A 24,586-nucleotide genomic window follows, 5' to 3' on the forward strand; every position below is an offset into this window, starting at 1 on the left:
ATGAATGATTGAAAGGGCTTATTGTCACACAGTCACATCAAATGTCTAGGGAAGGCCTGCCAAGTGTCTTCTGCCAGGATCTTTAGAAATGGGGGCGGGGGAAGAACCACACATCCGAAACAAAGTCAGAGCCCTGTAGTTTTCAAGTAGACTGTAGAAGTGTGCTATAAATGACAAACAGAAGCCAGCGGCTCAGAGATAAAGATGCCAGCTCAGACATGTCCCTTGGCATGGTATCAGATAAGAGCCCACCCTTGCATGGCAGGCTCCTTACATTTTAACTCCTGTCCATGATGGCTAAAGAGACCTCCTGAGCCAGGGACATGTGGGGAACTTGCCTGGTCTCCCCAGGCTCCAGCGAGCACCCAGACCCACAGGTCAAAGAAAGCTCCACCCCACGGGAACGACTTATCCACAGGCTTACCGTCTCTCACAGATGGGACACTTGGACATTCCAACCTGTCACCAGGTGCCACCTTAATTTGGACAAGGAGTCCCTGGAGCCTTGTTTAAGCAAGGCAGAGAGAAGCGGAAGCTAGAGCCAGGAAGCCTGCGGCTCTGAGACTGAATCATTAAGCAGAGGAGGTTGGTTGTCAGCTGTTGCCCCAGAGGGCTGAGAATCTTCCCAGTGGGAGAAGGGGCCCGGGAACAAAAGGGAGGGGCACCGAAGGAAGCTCAAGCTGTGGAAGAACCCAGTTTCCCTACATGATGGCATTGGAGAGCAGAAGGAGATGTGTGAAGGGGGAAGCACAGGTACTGTGTCTGTCTTCAGTGGACAGACAGACAAGCAGATGGGTAGACAGACGTACAGAAGAGCCAGGGATGGCAGAAACTCTTTCTGCACAAAGCCAAGTGCCCTGTCCTGCAGGCTCGTCAGACAGAGTTCTGCCACTTGGGGACAGATGTGGACCTCCAGGGAACCCGAGTGACATCACCAAGGGAGCGCTAAATACTCGGGTGCCTGCTCATTACCATGCTTATCTATCTAGGCTGGGGTTGGGGTTACTGTCGAGCAAATGGTGTTTCAGGCTGCTTCTACTCCAAGACAAACACTCAGCCCCTGCTGAGCTCCCATGAGCTGCAAGCTGCTCAAAGCTGGAGACAGGTCACTGTGCTGGCCACCGGTTGAGTGAAAGCCAGCTGTTCTGCAAGTTTCCTCTGTGGAGCTCACATGAGAAAAACACATAGACGGCTGGATACAGCTGGACTCTCAGCCCCCATCAACAGATGGAGCGTGTATGGCCAGGTGTAGGAGCTACCTCACACTTCTAACATGGCAAACAGCTGTTTAGAGTCCCATTTGTACACAGCCAGGGCAGGACCAGAGAGTATTTTCCCTTAGAAATCAAGACCACATTCCTCAGCCTATGAACAAATCAGCCTTTCCTCTTTTTTCCCCTAATCCATTTTTAGGTGCACGTGTATATGCATGTTTGCATGTGCATATCGCATATGTGTAGAGGCCAGAGGTAGAATTCATTCTCCTTCACCCTTCCACCTTACTGAGGCAGGATCTGTCAATCAAACCAGACATCAAGTCGGACAGTGGTGGCGCACGCCTTTAATCCCAGCACTCGGGAGGCAGAAGCAGGGGGATCTCTGTGAGTTTGAGGCCAGCCTGGTCTATAAGAGCTAGTTTCAGGACTGGCTCCAAAGCAACATAGAGAAACCCTGTCTCGAAAAACAAAACAAAAACAAAACAAAACAAAAAAACCCAGACATCACTGACATGGCTAGTCTTGCTCTAGCTAGCTCACACTGGAGATCCCCTCTCTCTGCCTCCCTAAACTGAAATTACAAGTGAGCCTGTCATATCCATCCAGCATTTACAGGACTTCTGGGACTCCAAACTCTGTCCTTCATACTTGTATGAAGCCCTTGGGCCACTGAGCAACTTCCCTGGCCCAAGTCTTTCCTCTTTAGATAGGAAATCACTCCCTAATAATCCCATGAGCCTCTGCTTGCCACGCGAGACTGTACCCAGCTAAACAACACCTCTCATAGGACAGCACCTCCAAGATGAGCTAACGCTGTGCCAGAAAGCAGGAAGCTGTGCACAAGGGGAATACAAGCCCTGTTTCCATCTCCCGTGCTAACAGCGCTTTACACACTGAACCCTCCCGGTCCACCGACTGAGGGGATGCCTTGATTGGGACGGCCTTGTTTGTTTTCGTCGGATGTGGCTGGCTGAGTGTTCCCGAAGGCAGCCTGGCTCACTGGGGTTGGACATGGCGCCGGCTTTGCTCATAGCATTCTGTTTGCCCACTGTCGTCTTCTGTGCATTTCACACACATTCAGAGAGAGCTGGGGATGGCTAATTACACCTAACAGCCCAGTCAAGGAAACAGGGCTCCACAGTTTCAGGCAGCCCGAGGATGTCTGTGGACCTGGGGCCACCTGCGTTTATGCCAACCTGGGTAGAGCAGCCTGTAGGTCTCAGCAGCCACTCTTCTGACTCCCTGACCTGTGAGCAGACTTGGTGCTCATTGAGTCTGGCCATTCAGCGCAGTCATAAAACATAGAACATGCCAGGTGTGTTTATTCCCTTACTGGCGCCTTGTGGCCAAAGGCCACACTAAGGCATCGACTATCAAAGGCCTCTCTTCCTTTCAAGTCAAGGGCTTAATCTACATAGACACCATGTGAATTACATGACATCATGTCTGCGTGGATTAAGGGTCCTGTCTGTGTCCGGGGTACTTGCTGGGCACCAGCTCCCACCAACAAGCATTCACAAGACCAGACAGTTCCAATCCAGCTGCTGATGGCTGTGACCATCTTCAAGGAGCTAACACCATTCCTGGCTGGGAATCGCCTGGGCTTCTCTGTGCAGGGGGCTGCCAGTCTGGAAGGAATCCTGTCCTCAGCATCTGCCCCAAGATTGGCTTGTAGCTGTGAGAACCTGCCACTACCAGGGAGGCAACTAGGAAGCAATGGTTTGCTGTTTGGGGGGCGGCAGCAGAGGCCCTGACCTTCCAGAAGCCTCAGAGAAGGAGTGTCCACACTGCCTCCAGGTCCTGCCACTTTACAGCAAAGGCCACTTGGTTCCACCCACTCCTCCAGGGACAGCAGAGAGATAGGTCAGGATGCGGAAGCAGATGCCTGACAGAGGACAAAAGCTCCCAAGGACTGGATCGGAAACCCCAGCCAGACTCCCTGCTGATCCAGACAGTCTAAAGTCATCTGCTAAGAGGCGAGTTTACAGGGTGTGGACCCATGAGCCTCAGGGACCGGAGCTGGCAGAGCCTGAAGACAGTAGGAAAAGCAGGACCACTCCCTCCCCAGGCAGATGTGCAGCAGAGCCCCAGCTAAAGACAAATCATGCAGCTAAAACAAATAAAGACCATCAGCTGGGGGCTGGAGAAATGGCTCAGTGATTAAGAGGTTCTGAGATCCTTCCAGAGGTCCTGAGTTCAATTCCCAGCAACCACATGGTGGCTCACAACCATCTAAAATGAGATCTGGTGCCCTCTTCTGGCCTGCCAGCATACATACAGGCAGAGCACTATATACATAAAAAATAAATCTTTTTTAAAAAAGACTATCAACTGGGCCTTGGGAGGCTGAGGATTTCTTCCTATCTAAATACATCAGCCTTAGATGGGAAGAAAGGGGCAGGCAAGCCTAAGTGCTAACAGGATTCCAGTCTACTGGGGTTCTCTTCCTGTCGCACCCACCAGAAAGAGCTCATGGCAAGCCTGCCCTGTGTCCATGCACACACATGTGCAGTCTGTGTACACGCTGCCAGCAAAAACACAGGGACATTCTCCATTTAGATATGAACACGCCACGTGCACTCACACACCTGCAACACCATGGGTGTAACCTTTCCCCTTCACTGGGTACACACTCACCCATCACAGTCACACACCTCCAAAGCACACGGACTGTGTGGAGACAGGCTAGGTCCTCAGATCATAGCCTGGCCACCCTGACCTATGGAGAGAGCTGGCAGTCACTTGCATCAGCCCACACGATACAGCTTTCCATTATACGGAATTTTTATGCTTCTAAAAGCAAAGATAGTCTCTCTCCGAGCTTCCAAGCCTGGCTAGAACAATCTGAAACAGTTTCCACCATCCAAACGATGTCACAGCACCAATGAGATCTCCAGACGGGCTCCAAATGCCACATCAACCTTAGCCTAAAGGCTATCTAGCTGTCCTGGCCTCCATACCCAAGGCCCAAAGTGACTCTGCATAAGCCAGCGTGCCTAGGATGAGCCTAACCTCACTTCCCTGTCTCCCGTGCTCATCTTCCCACTATCTTAGCTCCTACCTGGGGGATCTGACTCCAGAACAGATTGCCTGCCTCTCCTGATGCTTCATACTCTTTCTCCAAGAGTAAACACAACACCTAAAGACAGAGGAACGCTTTTTTTTTTTGGTTGTTGTTATTATTTCACCATTTTTACATGTGTGAATATTTTGCCTGCATGTATGTCTGTGTACCACATGTATGCCTGGTGTCCATGGAAGCAAGAAGAGGACCTCAGATCCCTTGGAACAGGTAGTTGTGAATCACCATCTGGGCACTGGGAATAGAACCCAGAACTTCAAGGTTCTCTTGAAGGGCAGTCAGTGCTCCTAATGGCCTAATCATCTTTCCATCCCAGAGGTACATAATCTTTCAATACCTGGTGGCATTCTTTTCTTACTTTCTTTGGCACCCCCAGGGCCCAAGTTCCTTCTGAACTGCCAGTCAGCCAGAGAGTGACACAGACCTAACTCTGCCAATCAAACTGATGCTCCTGGCATTCTGTACCTCCTGAAGGACAAAGGGGCTTTGGACCAATGGTGGACATGGAGTCTGGAACACTGTGTTGGTAACAGAAATGGGGACCTGAAGGTACACAGGGAGCTGTCAAAGTCACAAAGTGCCAGAGAAAGGCACTGTGATCTGTCCCCAGCTGTGCAAACAACACACTGTCCCATGGGCTGTCCCTCTCTTTGGAAGAGGAGTAGGTCTTCTGTTGGCCTATGGAAATCCACTGTGGCCTTAAGCCAGCACCGTGCTCAAGAAAGCAATGGGGTAATTGCAGAGCGGGGAGCCCTGTGTCCCTCTGTCCCCAGCTCTACTTTACAGGCTTAATGGTGGTCATTTGAGCCACCCCCCCCCCAATTTGCTGTCCTGGCCAATGGTTCCTCTTTCTTCCCCTTCACCATCTACTACTGTAGATTCCCTGGACCCCTAAGTGTATGCAGAAGCCCCTCCTGTTTCAACCTTCTAGCCTGGATTCAGTATATCTAGTTGTAACTGGCCCCTGTATGTCACTAAGCAGCTTCCATTTGGGTCCTAGGAACCAGGCAGAAAGGCTCATGGGTATTAGTTAGGCCCTCCAAATACCTATCTCCATATGAGGCTACACACCAGATGCCTAAGGCACAGAATGGGTGTACTTCAATGACATCATTGCTCTCCCATGTGACTCAAGGGCTCTTTGTGTAGAAGGTTCATGGAAGAACAAGAAGTCACATAGCTACAGTACCTCATTAAGGACATAGCTTAACTGAGCCCAGTTTTCTAACTTCTAGCCTTCCATGGTAGCTAAAGGATGCACTGATCACCTGGCCTGGGTCTTTGGTCTGTCTCCAGCTCAGCATCTTCTGCCAAACAACCCTTTCCACACTGCAAGGCCTCCTGCCGGGAAAGCCTCCCTTCATTCATGCCAGGACCCATGCCTGTGTCTCAACAGCCATTGGTGCAAGGCCAGCACTGTGAACATGCATGCTTCTTGCCCACTGCATGTTGAGGCTCTGACAGCATCTGATATGGCATGCCCATGACACGGAAGGTGCCCTGCAGAACTGGGGTGGTGGCTGCTGGTACAAGTCTCTCTTCTATGGCAAGACCCGACAATGGCTTCCCCGTCCTATCCTAACACACTTGACTTGCAATGACATCAGGAGGGGCGCTTTCCTCTGACGGCCTCCCCAGATCTAACACTAAAACGGGGTTAAAATCCAAGTGGCGAGCCGGGCCTGGCAGCACACACCTAAAAATCCCAAGTGCTCAGGATGTTGAGGAAGGAAGACCTTACGCTCAAGGCCTTGCATGGGCATCTTCGTGAGACTCTGATTCAAAACAGAAATTAGTAAAGAGAAAGGAATGTGGCGGGGGATGTGGCGCAGCGCACGAGTGCTTGTCCAGTAAGTGTGGAGCCCAAGGTCCAAAACCCAGATAAACCAGCAAACAGAGCTCAAAACTTCCAGGCTCAGAGGAAGGGCCAAAGCAGAGAGGCCAGGCGAGATCAGGATGCCCTCCACCCTGCAGTCACCAAGTCAATGAGGGTCTTGTGTTCCCAGGCACCTCTGCTGTGAATAAAGGTGTGTCTTGCGACACACGTCAGAGTTGAGCGACATCAGAGCCACGCTCCGCTGAAGCGCAACCACAGTACGGCTTCCAGAAGCACGTCTGGACTGGTAACCACTGGGCCTTATCGTGTTCCCTGAGTATTTACATAGAGAGGCTTCCCAGAGGAAAACGTCAGCACTCTCCTTCTCCTGGCAGCCATGGCCAGCTAGAGGTAGATACCCAGGTAAGCTGTCTGTGGGTCACGTTTGGGAAGCATTTCAAGGACAGGTACGGAAATGGCTGCTCGAAGTACAGCTTCCACACCTGGGTTCAACAACCTGCCATCAGGGTGAGGGTGGGGATTTCCTGCACCCAAACCCTGGACTGCCCTCCTCTTCCTGTTCCGAGCGAGGCAGACATAGGGAGAACACGGGGCACACTTTGTAAGATTACACAGACCTTCTGAGGGATGCTTCTCCTAGGGTGGCTGCTTAGTCTTCTAACTGCTTCAGTCCGTGGCTCCGAGCACACTTTCCACCCATTGATCCTTACTCTGAATGTTCCCTCAGTTCTCCATCGGGTCAGAGTCTCCCAAACATGTGTTGGCCAGAGAAACCCATCCTGCCCATTCTTAGAACTAATTTTATGCCCTCACCCGCAAGAAGCATGTGGATTTGATAGGGTGACTGTCCTGCTCCCAACCTAGCTTACATGTCATGAGACCTGGGACCCCTCCACGTGTTCCTATGGGCTGTGCTTTTTCCTCTATAATTTGGAGACAAGGATACCTACTTTTTTCTGGTGCTACTGAGACACAGTAGGAGTGGCTACAAAGCACTGGACATACATCTGGGCCCCACAGACCCCTCTGTCATCACCCACACCTTCATCTGCAGCAGCCCCTTTCTTCTAGGATAAGGGTCCACTAAACCCAACTGTTCCCTTAATGGTTTGTTCACTTTACCACCCCACACACACACCAGGGAGTCCATTTAGTAAGCCACACCAATAGGCCAGGTCCTAATCTTACCTCCCACCCCAGAAAAGGACAAGAGTAAGGTCGTGGGACTATGTTTGGGGTTAGGTAAGTCAAGACACACAGGATGGCCTGTGTTTGGGATCTGCTGTTGCCTTGTGCCTCCATCCCTCCTCTTGTGACTGACAATCTAACTCCATTACTATAGTCATCAGTGGATCTAACTGCTGACAATAGCTTGTGGATACTCCTGATCTACTTCATGTTCATTCCTGGGCTAGCCTTCAGCTACACAGCAGGAAAAGGTAGAATTGTGAGAGAGACGAAAAGAGGTGTCTGAAGCTTGATGACAGTGGCCGAGAGAGGGTTCGTGTTAGTGGGACCACAGAAGTGTCACTGATGAAGGTTTACACTAACCGTAAGTGTGACCCAATCACTGAACTGTCAATCAGTGAGTAGCTGCGGGGAGTGCGCTGAGGCCCGTTCTCCCTGGGATGCCTCTGAGCCATCTTTTTTTCTTCCTAGTATTTTGAGACAGGGTTTCTCTGTAGTTTTGGAGTCTGTCCTGGAACTAGCTCTTGTAGACCAGGCTGGCCTCGAACTCCCCTGAGCCATCTTTAGAACACTTTCACAAGCCAGTGAGCTAGTGTGCACACCATGACTGCCAGACCCAGGAGTCTGAGCCTCCTCAGGCAGAAAGAAAACTGAGTTCAGCAAGATACTGGGCATCTCAGGAGGCAGGGGCTAGGGAGCAAGCCCAGTTAGTAAGATGCTCGCATGCAAGTGTGAAGACCTGAGTTCAAGCACTAGATAGAACCCATACCCAAAAACGTACTGTGGTGTGTACTTACAATCTCAGGGCTGGGGAAATCTCAAGACTAGATTTCTGGGGCTTGCCAGGTAGTCAGCCAGCCTAGCCTACTGGGAAAGCCCCAGGACGGTGAAAAATGTCTAACAAAGAAAGCGGGTGGTATACGAGAAAAGACATTAAAAGTTTATCTCTGGCCTCAATAGTTTTACACACACACACACACACACACACACACACACACCAGTACGCACACACACACACACACCAGGTCAACAGGTATCAAGGCTTATGCTGTTCCCAGAAAAAGTGACTTGAACAGGCTTTACTCCAGTTGGCAGGGCAAGCGAGTTCATTTCAGGTGTCACCAACATGTCTGTCTAACTAGAAGCCACTAGCTTTTCCATCATCAGTTCCTTTCCTGTCTCAGACCTAAAACTGGGAGGCCAAATGGGTACAAATACATTGTCTTCTTTAATTTTTGATGCATGCTACAAGGACACTGTCAATACATGGATGACAGAGAGGAGAAATTTGGAAAGAGTGTCCCCAAGTACCTCATCAAGTACCGAGAAAAGCCAGAACCTAGACAGAGTCATGTGGAGGCCAAGCGGAAGTCACCTTTATGAGAACCAGGAGAGAACAAGCAGATGTGCTGGATACCAAGGGATGAAGGGAATAGGGGCTCTGGAAAACTGTAGAGAAAGTTAAAGATGCTCTGAGTTACAAGGCTCAAGAGGCCGGCCCCTGAGGCTATCAAAGCAATGAATGCCTGCTGGGGGAAGAGGAAATCTCGGGTGGAGTTGTCCCCAGGTTGTGCAGGAACCTCCAGAGAGGCAGCTTTTGTGCCTTGTCCCACACAGAATGGAGTGAACATTTAATGATACCACTGGCTGAATCGCCTATACGCCTACATAGCCCCTTACCCATGCTCCCATCACTAACCCGAATAATCTCACCAAGCCAGATTTGCGTGTAGTCATTGGTTTGTTCTGTTGTTGGTGCCCTATCCGCAGCAGTCTAGGGAGCTAGCTCTCTAACCGTCAATAGGACACAACCCAGAGTCATCTGAGAAGGGAGTCCATGGCGGGGACTGCCCAAAGCAGACTGGTCTGTGGGTCTGTGGGGAGTGTCTTGTTAATTGATGTAGGAGGGTCCAGCCCACTGTGGGTGGCTCCATTCCCTAGACAGTAGTTCTGGGCCGTGTAAAAAGCAGGCTGAGTGTGAACCTGCAACCGAACAACCGAGCAGTGTTCCTTAATGGTTTCTGCTTCAGTCCTGCCCCAACTTCCTTCAGTGATGACCTATGACCTGGAAGTGTAAGCCAAACAGACACTTTCCTGTCCGCAGTTGTTTTTGTCAGGGTATTCTTAACCACAGGCCCAGGAAGGAAACTAGAACAGAGGTTGAATGGTGTTTGATCTTATTTCCCCAGGAAAACTCACATGACAACCAGCCTGTCTCCAGTCTGAGGCACACACCTCAGCTCTTCCTGAGCCTCAACCCTTCCTCATCTCAGTCTCCAACCCTGCCCCCCACATCACCTCTACTGAAATTTTTATTCTCCTGCGCTTTTCTCTTTTTACTGTCTAACTATATTCATCCTTAAAGAGTTTAAGTAATTTTTGCATGTTTCTGGAATTTATGTAAACGGCGCTGTATTGTCTCTTCCTGGGGTGGTTTCTCGCCACATATAGAATATATATGTATATATACACATATACATGGGTATATATACATACATATATATGTATGCATGTGTATATATTGTCCAAGAGACTAGGTTCTGCTTCTTTGTACAGTTCTAGAATACTCCATGCTGAGGGTATCTGCAGCTTGCTAACTAACTTCTCTTTCTAGCCAGGGTACATGGTGCTCAGTATGGCCAGGGCTGACCCCAGTCTGGGGTGCTTCAGCAGCTGAAGGGACATGCAGTGTTGAGCACTGACTGTCAGTATGCTCATCATGGGCCTCAGCCACGAGAGTGCACAGCAAAGAGCTCCATCTCCCCGCCCCTGGGCAGCAGCCCCATGTCTCCTGCCTGTGATACATGGCCCATTTCAGGCTAATGCTGGAAGCCGCCTGCCACCAATCCTGCATGTGACATACTGGGCCTCAACAGCTCTGAGCCTGCTGTGTGTCAAGCCTCCATCTGACCCCTATCTATGGAGACCCTCCTTGTATCTGAATGAGCTATCTGTCTCCTCATTTAGGGTACTGTCTCTATAATTGTGTGAAGGCTACTGTATGCCCTGAGAATTAATATTAGCAATTAAAACTGGAATAAATGGGGGGGGTGGCTAAAGAAATAGCCCAGTAGTTAGGGACACTCATTGCTACTGCAAAGAACAGGAGTTTGGTTCCCAGCACCTAGGCTGGAAAATCCACAACCACGTGTACCTCCAGCTCCAAGGGACCTGATCTGGCATCTGTGGGTACCAACACACAGACATATACATGAAAATAAAGACATATAATGAAGAGCATTGGAATAAAAGAACCAGAGATTGTCAAAGGTCATAAAAGTCTAATTCTGCAGGAGCTGGTGACTCTAAAGGGCATGAAGGCCGGGTTACTGTTGTTTACCATAATTCAATCAATTCTGCTGCTGCAGAAAAGCACAGATGTGCCCATCTATGTTCCTGACTACGGGTTCACAGTGCTTTGCAATCTATGAAATAAGCATGACTGGACAGGGCTTTCCTAATTTAAGGAAATTATAAACATGGCTGTGCATGTACAGACACACGCGTGTCACTGTATCAAGGTGACACTTCCCATGTTCTGCAGGTCAGAACTACAAAGAAAGGGAGACGCACACGCAGTAAGTTGTTTTTCAGTCCCTTATTTCAGGATTGAAGCTATGACTGTGAATCCCTCCCTCTCTCCCGTTCCCCGCCTCTGTCTCCCCCTCTCACTGCCCTGGAGCAGACCTGCTCTGGTTCCTGTTTGTGCACACGGACTGAGATTGTTTTATGAAATATTTATTAACAAGTGAATTACTAGAGCAGCTTGGTTGCTCTGCTCGGATCCCTCAGAATTGAAACGCCTCAATAATAAGTCCTTTCAGAGCTATTCTAGATCCACAGAAGACTCTAAGAAGCTGCTTCCCATAGGCGCCTTCTGTAGGAGTCCTCAACTCAGCTCTTTGAAGTGTTCGCATGGCTGGTTCACAAATCGAGAGGCCTTGCAATCTAGAATGTTGAAGAAACCCCCATGTTGGCACTAATTCAGGAGAGGTGGCCCCTCCACTGCCTCTTCACTTCAGTTGTCCACACCGATCCAGAGCAGAGTCCCCCACCTGCCCCACCCCCTCTGGGACGTTCCTGCTAGGACACAGATCTTGATCAACTTCAAGGCCGAGCCAAGAAGAGGCAGACAGGGAAGTGTATTGCTGAAGCAGCCCTTTTGCTGGCTTTATCCAGATTCCATCAGCACACCTCCACCACACTTCCCTGTGAAGACAGTCTCCAGAAAGGGGAAGTCTCAGGAAGAGAGAGGGAAACACATTTGAGATGCTAGGTTGTCCCATCTTGGCCTCAGGCTGCTCCCTCCTCTGGCTCTGGTGGGGGTCCCACATGTATATCCAGGCTCTAGGGGAGCGGGGAGCTCCCACCTATAGACCCAGGCTCTGTGCTTTTCCATGCCTTCTTCTCATGAATGGCATGCAAGCTTCAGTCTTGTGGCTGCTCTGTTAGCTGCCCTGATCTCCTCCTAGCCCCACACTTAGCCAGGGAAGTCACCTGGCCTGTACTTCATTGCAAACACCAAGAGCCATCCACATACAGAAGGCCCAGTTGGCCCAGGAAGCTCCCCTGGGGCGGCCTCTTGATCACACTGGGTGAGGACTCTCTCTTTTTCCAGTTGTCTGAGAAGATAGGCGCTTTCTAGTTCCCTAAGCATATGTATAAGTCCACCAGTCACCTGAAGGACTGATTAACGGTTCATGGAGTGGTGCATCTAAGAGAACTGTCTTTCCTTTGGTTTCTTCGTCTGTCCTCTTTCAGAGGTTCTGTGACTTAGTTCATCCCACCCACTTCCTGGTACAGAGCACACTATGTAGACTTCTTAAGAGGCCTGGGTTGTACCAAGGTGCATAGGGCCCATCAAACTGCCGTTCACTCTGGGTACCTGACGCCTGCCTCCTCAGGGCCCTGAGGACAGCCATGGGCCAACAACCGAGGAGTGCTGCTGCCAGGCATGGGGTGTTTACATCTGTTTCTCACCCACCCCTCTGAGTCTGACTCAAGCAAGTCACCTTTTGGTACCTCCTTCAGGCCCCTTGCTGGTTCTGTATGTGAAGGTACTTCCCCCACGTAAAGGTCATCCAGGGCCTCAAATGGGTGTTTCCCACATTATTCTTGGTAGGAACATGGGTTGCTTGTAAACAGCCCCAGATCTCCATCAGCAGGAATAAGAAGAGGCCTCCATTGCTGTCGTTCCACCCGAACCCATCCCCACACACTAGGACCAGTGTTGCCATATCAATGATCCAATGGCAATCTTAAAAAATCAGGGATTGGGATCCTTATGCATTGGAATCTGCCATTATTTAAATAAGGAAAAACTGAATGCATTGCCCAAGAGTGAGAACTGCAAAGTTAGACAATATGGAAATCAGACTGCAGGAGATGTAGGAAATGAAGCATCCGGGGCTTCTGCTGCAGCATTTTGCTGGCAGGGCACTGGCTGTGTTAACTATCTACAGGCTTTCGTTTTTCTTTTGTGCTAGACACTAAACCCAGAGGCCAATGCCCGCTAGAAAAGTGTGCTCTACCACTGACCCATCCCCCAGCTCTGCCTGTTTCTTATCTGATCCGAGGAGTCTGGACCAGAGGACTGTGGGAATGTCTACTGTCCTGATGTACTGTAGTCAAGTTCTGAGAAGTTGGCTCAGCAGAGCTCGGCACTGAGAGAGACCAGCGAGGCACCGGGTCTGGATGTCATCTTCTCCACACCAACCCAGCCCCTGCCTGCACTCCATGACACATTTCCACCCTGGGGGCCACCTGAAGCTCTGCAAATATTTCTGTCACCTGCAGAATAGAGGGCGAGTTTTCTTCCAGCCAAAGATAAAGAAGGTTTACAGGTAAAAGCAAAGAACTCCCTAATGGAATGGTTCTTCTTTAGGCTTCCCTCCTGCCCCTTCTGACGGGACAGGGCCCTGGAATCCAGGGACAGATAAATCTCCCCCACCCACATGACGCCCTCTGTGACCATACTCAGTGCGAGCTGACAGGCAGGGATGGGGATCATAGACAGCTCATCTGGGGTTTCGGCAACATGCTTCCCAACTGGCAGATGGACCCCCACCACTACCACCAAGAGACACTACAGCAGTCATTCACAAGGGGGCGGGGGTTAGAATGTCTCTCTGGGGTCAGTGAGACAGAAATAAAATCCATACTCTCTTAAGTAATAGTAACAGAAACTGCTGAACCAGGTGTTTTGTCCCACACTCAGCACCAAAGTCTGCTGTCCCTGGCAGATGCCCTGGGGACAACGGTCCACACCCCAAGTCCTCAGGAAGGAACAGGGCTGAGCAGGGCCTTAGGTTCACACTGGTGTCAGCACCAGGTCCTCCCTTCCTTTGGAGGGGAGCTTCAGCATCTCTCTCTGACCCTCCAATGTCTTCCAGTGCTGGAGGAACTGCTGACAAGCAGGGGCTGCCTGGACCACTGTGAGTAAGACCCTGTCCTCCCCTGACTCCAGGAATATGAGAAGCAAGGACTCTTCCTGACAGCTTCTCGAAGGATCAAGTGTGGCTCCCAAGTGGGCAAGCCCTCCTCACTGCTCTGAGGCAGCACATCTCAAGATGAAGTCCCCCAGCAACAGGGTCTGCATTGTCAGGAGGTGGGAATTCCCCCCTGCTGCACACCCCATAACTCAGAAGCGCCGGAATAGCACCAAGTCAACCGCATGCCAAGCCCTCAAGACCATACCAGCAAAAAAAAAAAAAAAAAAAAAAAAAAAAAAAAAAAAAAAAAAAATGAACAGTACACCAACAGCTTCACAGGTCGCTGCCCCACCATGTCCACTCCAAAGGTCGACAGGTGGGGGACTGTGGAGCAAAATGGACGACCTTCTGGGGGCCACGAGTCTTCTCCAGAGGGAGTTACACCGTTAGTCTGTTATTACCCATGATGCTTAACTTCTCCGTTTCATTATTACCCCTGCTGCTTAGTTTCGCCATTTCATCCCAGGGTCAAGCTCTATCTAGATGGGTCTAACCTCAGTCTACGACTTCATGCAGCTCCAAATAGCTATGCAGACAGCCCAACAGAAAAATTGTAAACTTACTTAGAGCACTGTAAATGTTTTGGAAAAAAAATTCAAACTTGGTTGTGGAATTCTCAAGCATGAACTCTATGGGTGACCATGTCAAAAGGTTTGGCACATGCCCGTGAGGTGCTTCAGTGTCTTCTCTCAGGGTCCAGGTTTGGAAAGACGGTTTTCCCTAAGGGAATCTCAAAAAGTCAAAGAATAGGGTGAGAATGGCCTCTAGAACTTTCTACCTTAAAGCCCTGGCTGCCCAAGTTCTGGGACTTAGGTACTGTCCCCAACAGACCGGTCTATGAAGCAAGCACAGCACTGTGGCACTGATTCCCTAGGGAACACACAGACCCAGGGTCTGACCTCCCCATGGAACATGCCCCACTCCCACCTGTGGCAAGCTTGCTGCTATCCTGGGAACAGAAAGGGATCTATTGCACCTGAATGTCTTGAATCAATGGGCTCTGAGAGCTGGTAGGCTAGCCTGGGCTCCATCAGGATCCCATGCTCAATGTTCCACCAAGTTCGATGTTCTCACCACATATCTATGAAACTCAGAGTGTAAGGTTTTCAGAAACTCATACACTCCCCGCCAGACCTAAAGAGTGCTAGGGTAGAGGCCACAGACACCTATGCCAGCCAAATTCCTTCTGAGCCTGCCCACACCCTGATGCCCTCTTAAACCTGCCCCCTGTGCCCTCAGTCCTGTGGGTGGAACTGAAGGTCATGCCAGCCGTGTGTGAGTAAGTGTGGAATGTTCTGGTCTTGGCTGTTTGTTCTCCCCAGGCACGGCTTGCAGGTGTCACCTGGGGAGACCTGTTGGGGGCCTCCACCCCTAGAAGCATCCAAAGCTCGCCAGACTTGTCGAGGTCCACTGCTTCCTCCTCGCTGAGAGCTACTAGAGGCAGCAAGCACATGTGTGTTCAAGGTCACTGGTGGCCATGATCATAGCTGGTCACTGACTGCTTCACATGACTTCAAGAATCAAACGGAAGGATCTTAGGAGTCAAGGCTGGGCTTTGCCTTGGGGTCCCTCCTGTCATGAGCTGGGTCTCTGAAGCTTCATGCTGTAGTCTCTTCTTTGATTGGGAGGAAGTGGTGCTGGGGGGACAGCCTGTCCTAAGGCTGCACCATCATCCTCAGCAGCCTTCCTCGCTTATAAAACCCCGCTCCCCTCACAGCCTATGATGACCACACACAGGATTCTCAGCATCATAAGAGGGTACCACCTGGAGCAGAGGTGATGGGATGTCAGTCTCACACACTGATTTTCTGGGTCCAACTTGAGGGATGGGGTGCTAGAAGCCTGGACATCACCAGACACCCCCAAATGACCAGAAGAACGTTCTAGAACTTTCACGGCCAGCTCCTTGACTCTGAAGATACCACTAAACCAAGGCTCCTCACTTGAGTACCCTGAACATCTGCCTGTGGGAGCTGCATGGTAGGCAGGCTGGAGGGCATCTGTCTGAACAATGGAGATTACTTTAGAAGTTTATGTTACACATAGACATATTGAGGTAAGGTCAGAATGGAGATTGATCTGGGGATTGGCAGGTAGCCACCCCGATCACTTTGGGCTCTACCACACACGGACCTGTAACCTTGGTTGGGTCTTGAACACATCTCTTGTGACAAACGCAGTGGCTTTGAGGACACATGGCCCACAAAAGGCTGAGCCAGGATCTGACAGTAACCACACACTGGTTCCTTGACTTCTACAGCCTGGAATCACAGCAAACTTTCGTTTAGAATGACTAAGGGGCTTTTAATCCACTGCAGTGATCCTATTATGACTGGTTTCTGATGGCACACACAACACTGTTTATTCAGCTCTACCTGTGGAACCCAAGGCTTTGTGGGTGTCAAGCTGTTTGACCCACTAAGATAAGGCTTATTGCTGTTATGACTGCCTGTTTCATAGAGTAGGTAAACTCACCCAGAGTCCTGCTGGTGAGTTGAGGAGTGAGTTTTACAACTACATTCCCAACCACTGGACTCCTTACTTGGCCTTTTCCTTGACTGGGATGGTGTTAACTGGTGTTAAGACTTGGAGCCATTTTATTAAGAAGAGAGGCAAAGAAGTGAAGTTCAAACCAAATGCAAAAGTAGTTTAATTTATTTTAGTCTTTTTTTTGAGTAAAAAGGGAAATGCATTTCCTATAAATTTGTAAGATTACAGGACTTACTGTAAACATCCGTAAACCCTGGCCTCGGGTGTTGAGGCTACTTCTCTGCCAACGCTTTGGCCGTCCCCATTGCGGCTGCCAGTTAGAGAGTGGGTACAGCTCTCTTCTGTTCGCTCATGAAGATCCAGCCACAAGACAAAAATACACAGGGCCTGAGAGTCTCACATCCTCCCTAGATGACCTACATTAACCTCTCTCAGGAGGCAGGTTCTGAAGTGTAATGTTGCTTACCCAGCTCCGTTTCGATGGCGGAAATTTCCACCTGGCCACTCACGAAGGCCAATGCTTAAATATAAACACTCTCCAAGATGCAAAACTCATCGTTCAAAGACCTGAAACTTCTCAGCGGGTCACTCAGGTGTGACATGGCGGTGCTGTCCTGTGTAAGGCAGTGCCAACTCCCAAGTAAGACATGTTTGTCAATGACTCTGAAAGGAAGGCTAATTCGGTTCTGATATTCGCCACCAGGAAAGCCCAGCGTAAGTCTTAGAAATGAGGCTGTGAATCTCTGAGAGGAACGTGACTGGAGTTGTTAGGGACAGAGACCGACCCCCGTGGTCCTAACAAGCCATGCTCAGCCACCTACCCCCAATATGCTGATTAAATAATAGAGAAAAGTAGAGAAAGAAGATTTACTCAATATAGCCTCATTGGAAAGAACAAATAAAGAGGCCCAGGGACCCCCAAGTCCACCTCCAGGGCATGGACAAGAGGCTTAGGTGTAAGTAGAGGGCAAGAGCTGTGACCATATCTAAGCAGCCCTGGTCAATGTGTCTTGCCACCCACCATGAACCCATCATTGTCTGGGCTCTCGGCTCTCCTGCACGGTGGTCTGATACATCAGAAGTGTGTCCAGTCCAGTCCTGGGGAACAAGGGCCTCTTTGGCTTTTCCCTATTCTTGGGGGAAATTCCAATGTCTTGGGGACCAGTGTTAAAGTCCATCGGCTGTAGGGAAGGACACAGGGACTCCAGGAATCTCCCCCAGACTAGTCAGGTAACAGAGAGTTCAGAGAGCTATGTGGCACAAAGCTCCAAGGCCCAGCATCCCTGTCCCTCATTAGATGGAGCTAAGGACACCTCTACACAGGGTTCTGGGCATGCGGTCATGTTAGTACCACGTGTGTCAGTGTCTTCAGTAACACTGTAGTTATCACAAATGCACACTTCCCTCTTTTGACAGAGGTTTCCGCCCACCTCCCTGACAACCCCCACTCCGGAAACAGAAGGGGGTTCATTGGACCATGGTTACTCCCCACCATCAAGCTCCAGCAGACTCCAGTCTGCCGTCAGTTCAGAGAATTGACACTTAGGAGCCATCGTCTCCCTTGCAATAAGTTAACTCCACCACCACAAAACGAGGTAGAGAAGCAAGCTGGGAAAACACAACCCAGAGAAGTCACCAGTCCCAAGGGGTCCCCTAGCATTTGGGCACGAGCCCCAAAGGTTGAGCCGGCCATATGTATGATAGTGCTTAGTACTTCACAAGGTGCCTAAATTAAGCCCAAAGGAGCCAGCAGGCTGGTGTCTCAAGAATGTCCTGGTCCCCAGGGAGGGTGTGACATGGTACCTCCTGTTCCACCCACATCCTGGGCCTCCAGTTATCCGAATGAGAGGACCCGAGCTTTCCTCACATCTGTGGGTTCACAGACAACAGCTTCAGACACTACAAAGTGCAGCCCTGCAGTTCAGCTAATTGTTCACTCCCTGCCTTACCCAGGATGGAAGTGACTCAGCTGGGCCAGGGAAGCCCTCCGGATTCCAGCTGGCTTAGCAGAGCCACAAACCAGTCTCAAAGGGAAATTCCAAGGCTTGGGAACCCACCCTGGTTCTTTACCAGACCTGGTCTTAGAGAAGAGGTCTGCCTCTTATGCTTTCCCCTGCTCTGAACATGAAGCAAATCAGACCATTTCCAAGGAGTCACAGATCAGCAGTGTCTCTCATAAAAAGGTGGGACTTGGAGCTATGAGCTCTGTTTGACTTTAAACAGTAGTTTAGAAGCCCCCTCCCCCCAGTCCCCAACCTCAGCCCCCACTTATACCTGGAAGTCTGAACAAAACTTGAAGGGGCATAGCCAGTATGCAAAAAAAAAAAAAAAAAAAAAAGCCCCAAGCATTCTTTTCTGGTATCTGCTGTATTTTTCCCACCCAGCCACATCCCCCAATTAAGCTTAAACAGGAAACAACCCTGTGTGTCAAAATATTCATCCAGTAATATGTCCTGCTTCATCTGCTTCAGCGCCTTCCTGTTGGGAGAGTTCTCAGTTCCGGGTGCCTTTTGGACCTGGAGTGGAGCGTGTGACCAGGGGCTTTGCACTCTGCAGGAAGGTCTAGCATCAGGACCACTTGAGCCCCCTAGAGCCGCAACATCATCCTCTTAGCAACAGTGCCGCGGCCGACAGCCAATCCCGCAGCTCCTCACTGCTTCCAGCTAGAGGTTACTAGCGAGCGTTGACCGATAGTAACCCCAACGCTAGCGTCGGTGGCGGGCAGGCAGGCACTGCGCCTGCGCAGCAGCAGCTCACACCTGCCCCGCCCGCACCTGCCCACTAGAGGAAGCAGCGCCTTGCTGTGTCTCCTTCCAGTCATTGAGAATTCAGTTTCCTAAGAACTCAAAGATCCCGCAGGCAACCTCCACTGAGCCTGCAGCCAGGGTTACATGTGAGCAATGGAGCCAGTGTGTCCTGGCCGCTTGTAGGGAGCACACAGAACCACAGAAGGAAGGGAGGGGTGTTCTAAGCAATAAAACCCGTGATAGGGCTGTCACTTGCTGGTGCCTCCAATAATGGGCCATGAAGATAACAGTTGGCTGGAATGAACTATTCGCTCATTCATATTCATATTTATTCTCTCTCTCACTCTTTCTTGCTCTCTCTCTCTCTCTCTCTATCTCTCGCTCTCTCCCTTCCTCTCTCATCTTGGAGATCAAACAGAGATCCACTGGGTCCAGCAGGCAGTGACGGTCGGTGTACTGGACTCTGGGCAGATGCCAAAGCTGCCACCTGTCCAAACCTGAAAGACTTTTCTCCCCCCAGGACCTCCATTGACACAGGCAAAGAGGCCTTCTTGGGGACACCTGGCAGTGTTCATCTCCCGAACAAGAACATAACACAGGTTATCGTATGTGGGTCTGGGCCTCCCGAAACACTTTGAGGCGGAGAGTTAAGCTCTGAGGTAATGAGACAATGTGGGAAAGCACACAGTAAATAAACATCGGCTATTTTTAATTGCATCTAAGCATGACTCCCTCAAAAGTGGGAGAAGAGGCGCAAGACTGAGACACCCTACAATCCGTGCTTGGATGCCTGGCCCAGGCACTTCGGGGCAGAGCCACCAGTGACAGACAGAGAGCAGGTGACTCATGGTGCTTCTCCACTGAGCACCGCCCTTACCAGTTACAGAGAGCAAGAACCTTCTGGGAGGAGTGCTTGTCTCTGCCCTGCTACCCACAAGTGTCACCACGCTGTGTAATCGTGAAGCAAAACTGGGACCTCGTTTCTCCACCGGCCACATGTTCCTCATGTCTTCTGTCAAGGTTGTCCACCCTGGTGCACTTGGTGACTGTCATGTCCCCGGTCTGCTTCTTACACTGTCCAGTTTGTAAGCCCATTTCAAGACCAAGACGAGTTGTTGTTCCACAGAGTTCTAGAAGCAGGACCTGGGCCAACACACGAGCTCAGGCTGACTTAGCACACAAGCATTTTCTAAGAAGGAGCCTTGGGCAAGCCCGCCCATTGCTGTCCAGGAGTCTCAGTTCCTGGTGATTGAAGTGAACGAACAGGCTGACTTGTGGGCAGGGATGGTGCAGACGGCTTGCCCCTGTACATGGGAGTTCACGCTAGGGCAGGCCCAAGATGCCTGTTGGCTCCACGATCTAGATTCTAAATATAGGCCTTGACTGGATATAATCATAGCCTTGATAGCCCTTCCAGCATATCTTACTTTTGACACTGAATGCCATTTGCCCCACTGCACAGAGGTGGCTAACAACACAGCTGGCGCAGAGGGAAGTGAAACCATCGGCTCTGGATCACGGGGGACGGAACCAGCGGGGCGCAACAGCCGTCCTCGTCTCTGGAAAGCCCTTTGACACATTTTCCTCACGGGGCGAAGCACCAGCATCAGATACATGTAATCTGAAGATGCGTTCTCCTTCACACACAGTAGGGGTTTTTCTCAGCACTGTCGCATGAAGGACGTGCCTTGTGACCATCACCTCGCTTGTGTGGCGGAGCCTGAACTTTATTTAATCTACCTCTTTTCCTTAAATAAGCGAATCTGTTGGTGCAAGAACTGAACTCAAAGGGAGCAGGTGTGCAGTTACTAAACATTATTTCCCTGCCAGTTTACAAACAAAAGAAACGGTTTTAGGTTCAGCAAGCTGTCAGCTGTGGTTATTTCTTGAACCAGGAGACCCAGCTTCAGTTTAAAAGGACTTTGCATCTCAGAAGGTGGACGTTTCAGGATACAGGCCCACACTGAGGTGCTAAGTACAAGCAGGGTGCAGGGCGAGCACGGCAAGAATGTCCTTGGAAAATTAAGTAGTGACACCAGCGCCCGTCGAGCAGCGAGCAGCGGTGCACAGGCCTGCAAAGCCACCCTGCAGAGGCCAGATGGCTCCAGAACGGGGACATTCTTGGGAAAGTGACAATGAGGTCACATGCCCAAATAAAGAAATTGCCAAACAGAGTGCTCAGGAAAATAAGAACTCAGGGCCAATGTCATCAGGGTACCTGACCCATGCCCAGAGGTGTCACAGTCCTGACCACACAATGCTTTGGATACACACACCTCTCATTCCAGTTCTCAGCTGGAGAGAGCTAGCTTCTCATGTGGGGGGACCGAAGGGAAAAGGTGTGCCAGGCAGAAGACAGGAGGCACAAGACCCTAGATGCTGAGATGAAAAGCTAACAAGTCGATGGCACTCAGCAACCACTGCCCTTGAGTCTGTCCTGAGAGTCGCCCATTGTGTTAACTCCTTATAACCAAGGGTGCTGCTCTCAGGACCCTGAACAGATGGCCTACCCATCTGTCCCCAGGAGTCACCAAATACTGAAGAGCTAAGAACCGGCTTCTGGGTTCACCAAGGCAAGAGATGGCCATTGGTGAACTCTCTGAAACACTAACGCCACAACAGAGTCTCTACAAGCAGGCTGGGGCTATCCACTGCCTGACAGGGTTAGCTACGACCCTAAATAAAGAAAACAGTGTCTTAAAGCATTTTCCTTTGGAATCCAAAAGAAAGCCCAGCATAAGACAGGCCACAAGGCCCAAAAGATTTCTTCCATGCTAGGAGACCGTGAATCCCCCTTGAAACCTGAGCAACCTATCGCTGTCTTGGGGCTCTTTGGAACCTTCCCTTGCTGGACTGGGTTCCCCTTCCTATGCCCATTCTTGACTTGGTAGAAATCCAAGCTCCCTAATGGAATTCCTGAAAGGGGTTTATTAATGGCACATTCCACTCATTTTAGTCAGCCTGTAATGACAAGCCTTGGGAAGCGTGATAGAAATGAGGAGAAAGCAAACCTTAATCTGAGAAGGGTGTTTAAAGGCCTTTCATAACCCAGAAGCAAACCAAGACAGATGATCGGCTTGGAGCTGCCCAGACTGCTTCTCTCCTTCCTGTTTTGGGGGGGGCAGGGCTGACACTGGGGGACTCGGTCGCAGCACAGACTGTGGCGTGTGCTCTCCTCCATCTGTGGAGTGTCGTGTGGCAACGTAGCCTGGCCTGGCTGAAGGACAGTAAAGAGAATGGACTGAAGGCCCAGGTGTGATTGTGTTTGTTCCCAACCTAAACACCACCAGGTGAACTTTGTAGGTGTATTTAATTCCTAAGAGCCATGTCATTTGCTGGGGAGAGCACGCTCCCTGCCCTTAGCTCCCTTCTCTGGCATGGCCACAGGACAGGCGCATCTCACCAGAGGAGGATGAAATTGCAAAACCCTCCAGATAGCCTTATCAATGGCACATCCAAGCAGGACCATGAGATAGAAACCAAGGCAGTTACTTAAAACTCATCTGTACTGTAGTTGTTCAGGGCAAATCCCCCATCAGGCATAATGTGTATGAGGTCCCTTACAGGCAGCCAATCTTAGTTTGAAATCCCACAGGCATGGTTCTAAGTTGGTCCTTCCTACTGCCATGACCTTGAGATGGGTAGAGGGGTCAGAACCCCTCCTGAAACAGCCTCTTGGGCCATGCAAGGAGTTTCTTCCTGCAGCCAGCTACGCAGGAAACCGCCCAGACGTGCTAGGGTGGCGAGGGGACAGTCTACAGAGCACTCCAGCTCTTCCATCTGGCACATTAGCCAGTCCATCCTAATGAAAAAGAGACCACTGTGTGGGTGGCGTGAGCCTCCATCCCTCTCATCATCACAGTTTTGCCAGGGGGATCCTGGGCCCAGGCTGTCTTCCGGTGTCATTCTGGCCCGAGGGCTAGACCTCTCCCATCAGTCCCCGATCACAACAGCTAGTGTGACGGCACCAAAGGCAAGATTGTTCCAAGTCATTTGTCCCATCAGCTCACACTACGTGAGTGGGTTCCTTGAGGGAGAGTAATTAGCAGATCAGAAGCCGGTGAGGTGCTCCTTGGGGTATGGGGCGTCCCCCCGAGACTGGCTCCTTTCACAATTATGTTCCCTACCAGGAATCTATTACATGATCTAGTTTTTCCTCCAAAGACATCATTAATCATAAGATGAAAACCTAAGTACAATTGAAAATACATGTTTGCCTAAGCACCACCGTCAGGGCTCAGCAGTCTGTCAAGCTTCCCAGATGTGAGCCAGAGTGACCTCCGCAAAAGCCCTGGATACCGTCCGTCCCTTTCCACATCCCCTTCCTCCCAGCAGCATGAATTTGACATTCTTCTCACTCTGCCTGCTTTCTGTAAGATGACAATGTGCTCACAGTGTTATTGCCTTCAGAAGGCCCAGGGTGGTAGCACCATATTCTTGGAGAAATCGTGGAAGAAAGTGGTTTCCGTGGGGTCTATCTCTCCAGATAAGGGAAGAGAGAAGCTGGGTCCCCTCTCTGACTCCGCCTTTGGAGAGACAGCCTCTGCTCCTGGACTCCTGTCACCTGTACCGATCTATCCATCTGATGGGCTAGATGCTCTCAGGGTTCCTCATTCACACAAGTCAGGAGTCGTCTCTCCAGCAGTGCTGTGGCAGCTAGCCCCAGAGTTACAGTCAGCCTGGCACATCACGGTGCGTTCCAGAAGCCAGCAACCAATCCACTTGATATACAGACAGCAAAACTAATCAGGTGGCAGCATATGAGAAGTGGCTTCTACTCTGAAGGTCACCTTGGAGGCACCCAGAGTGGATGGCAGATCCAAAATCACTATGCTGGAGAAGGGGAATGGAAAGAACGGCCAGGAAATGACCTCACAGCTCCAGTTACTGCTGGAACCTGTGAGGGTCGCTAGCTATTGGAGGGGCAAAGCAGCAAAGGGCCCACATGCGGGGAGCAGAATCTGTAGGCATTCAGGAGCAGAGGTGTGGTGGTGGTGGGGTCATGCGGCAAAAGGGTAAGGAATCCAGAGGTATGTGGAGCCTGATGCCTCGTCCTGGGTAAAATGCACACTTTATTGATTGCCTGCTACAGTGGCGGTTCCGAGGCTATTAAATCCCTAGATCCAGAATCACCAGGATGCAGCACTGAAGAGCACACTGGGGCTCAGAGAGGTTACAGGGGTCTGCAGCTCACACCATTCACAGCTGATAGAACAAATGACCGGCTTTCCTTCCTGCAGCTCTACCAGACTATTTCTTAGGGACCTTCAGCCTCCAGGAAGAGCCCCATTTCCCTGCTGGCTGCAGGAAGAAGACCCAGATGGCGCAGAACTGGGCAAGGCCTGGCCACCATGTTGGGCTTCACAGAGTTCGCAATCACCACCGTGGTCTCGGCACCACTTCTCTCTGCATCAAGAGTCTGGCCAAGCCCCTTAACCACTCTTTGCCTTAGCTGGCCCCGTATTTAATGAGAAGAAGATGGGCCCTTTCTTTTTCATTTCAACTTCATACTGACATGGCAAAGCATATAGATT

The 24,586-nt window shown here is 50.6% G+C and overlaps 1 protein-coding gene and 1 long non-coding RNA gene across 4 annotated transcripts in view; one reads left to right on the forward strand and one right to left on the reverse strand.

Annotated features, from left to right (window-relative positions):
• Window positions 1–24,586, reverse strand: part of Abcg1 (ATP binding cassette subfamily G member 1) — a 56,279-nt gene that overhangs the window by 23,178 nt on the left and 8,515 nt on the right. The window lies entirely within an intron of this gene.
• On the forward strand, window positions 6,218–14,392 carry LOC146890861 (uncharacterized). Its single transcript, XR_014998378.2, has 3 exons — window positions 6,218–6,538; window positions 12,811–13,167; window positions 13,717–14,392. It is a non-coding gene; the product is annotated as an uncharacterized LOC146890861 (long non-coding RNA).

The sequence above is a fragment of the Myodes glareolus genome, chromosome 18 (assembly GCF_982192425.1).
Source record: "Myodes glareolus chromosome 18, mMyoGla1.1, whole genome shotgun sequence".
In the NCBI taxonomy this organism is placed as follows: Eukaryota; Metazoa; Chordata; class Mammalia; order Rodentia; family Cricetidae; genus Myodes; species Myodes glareolus.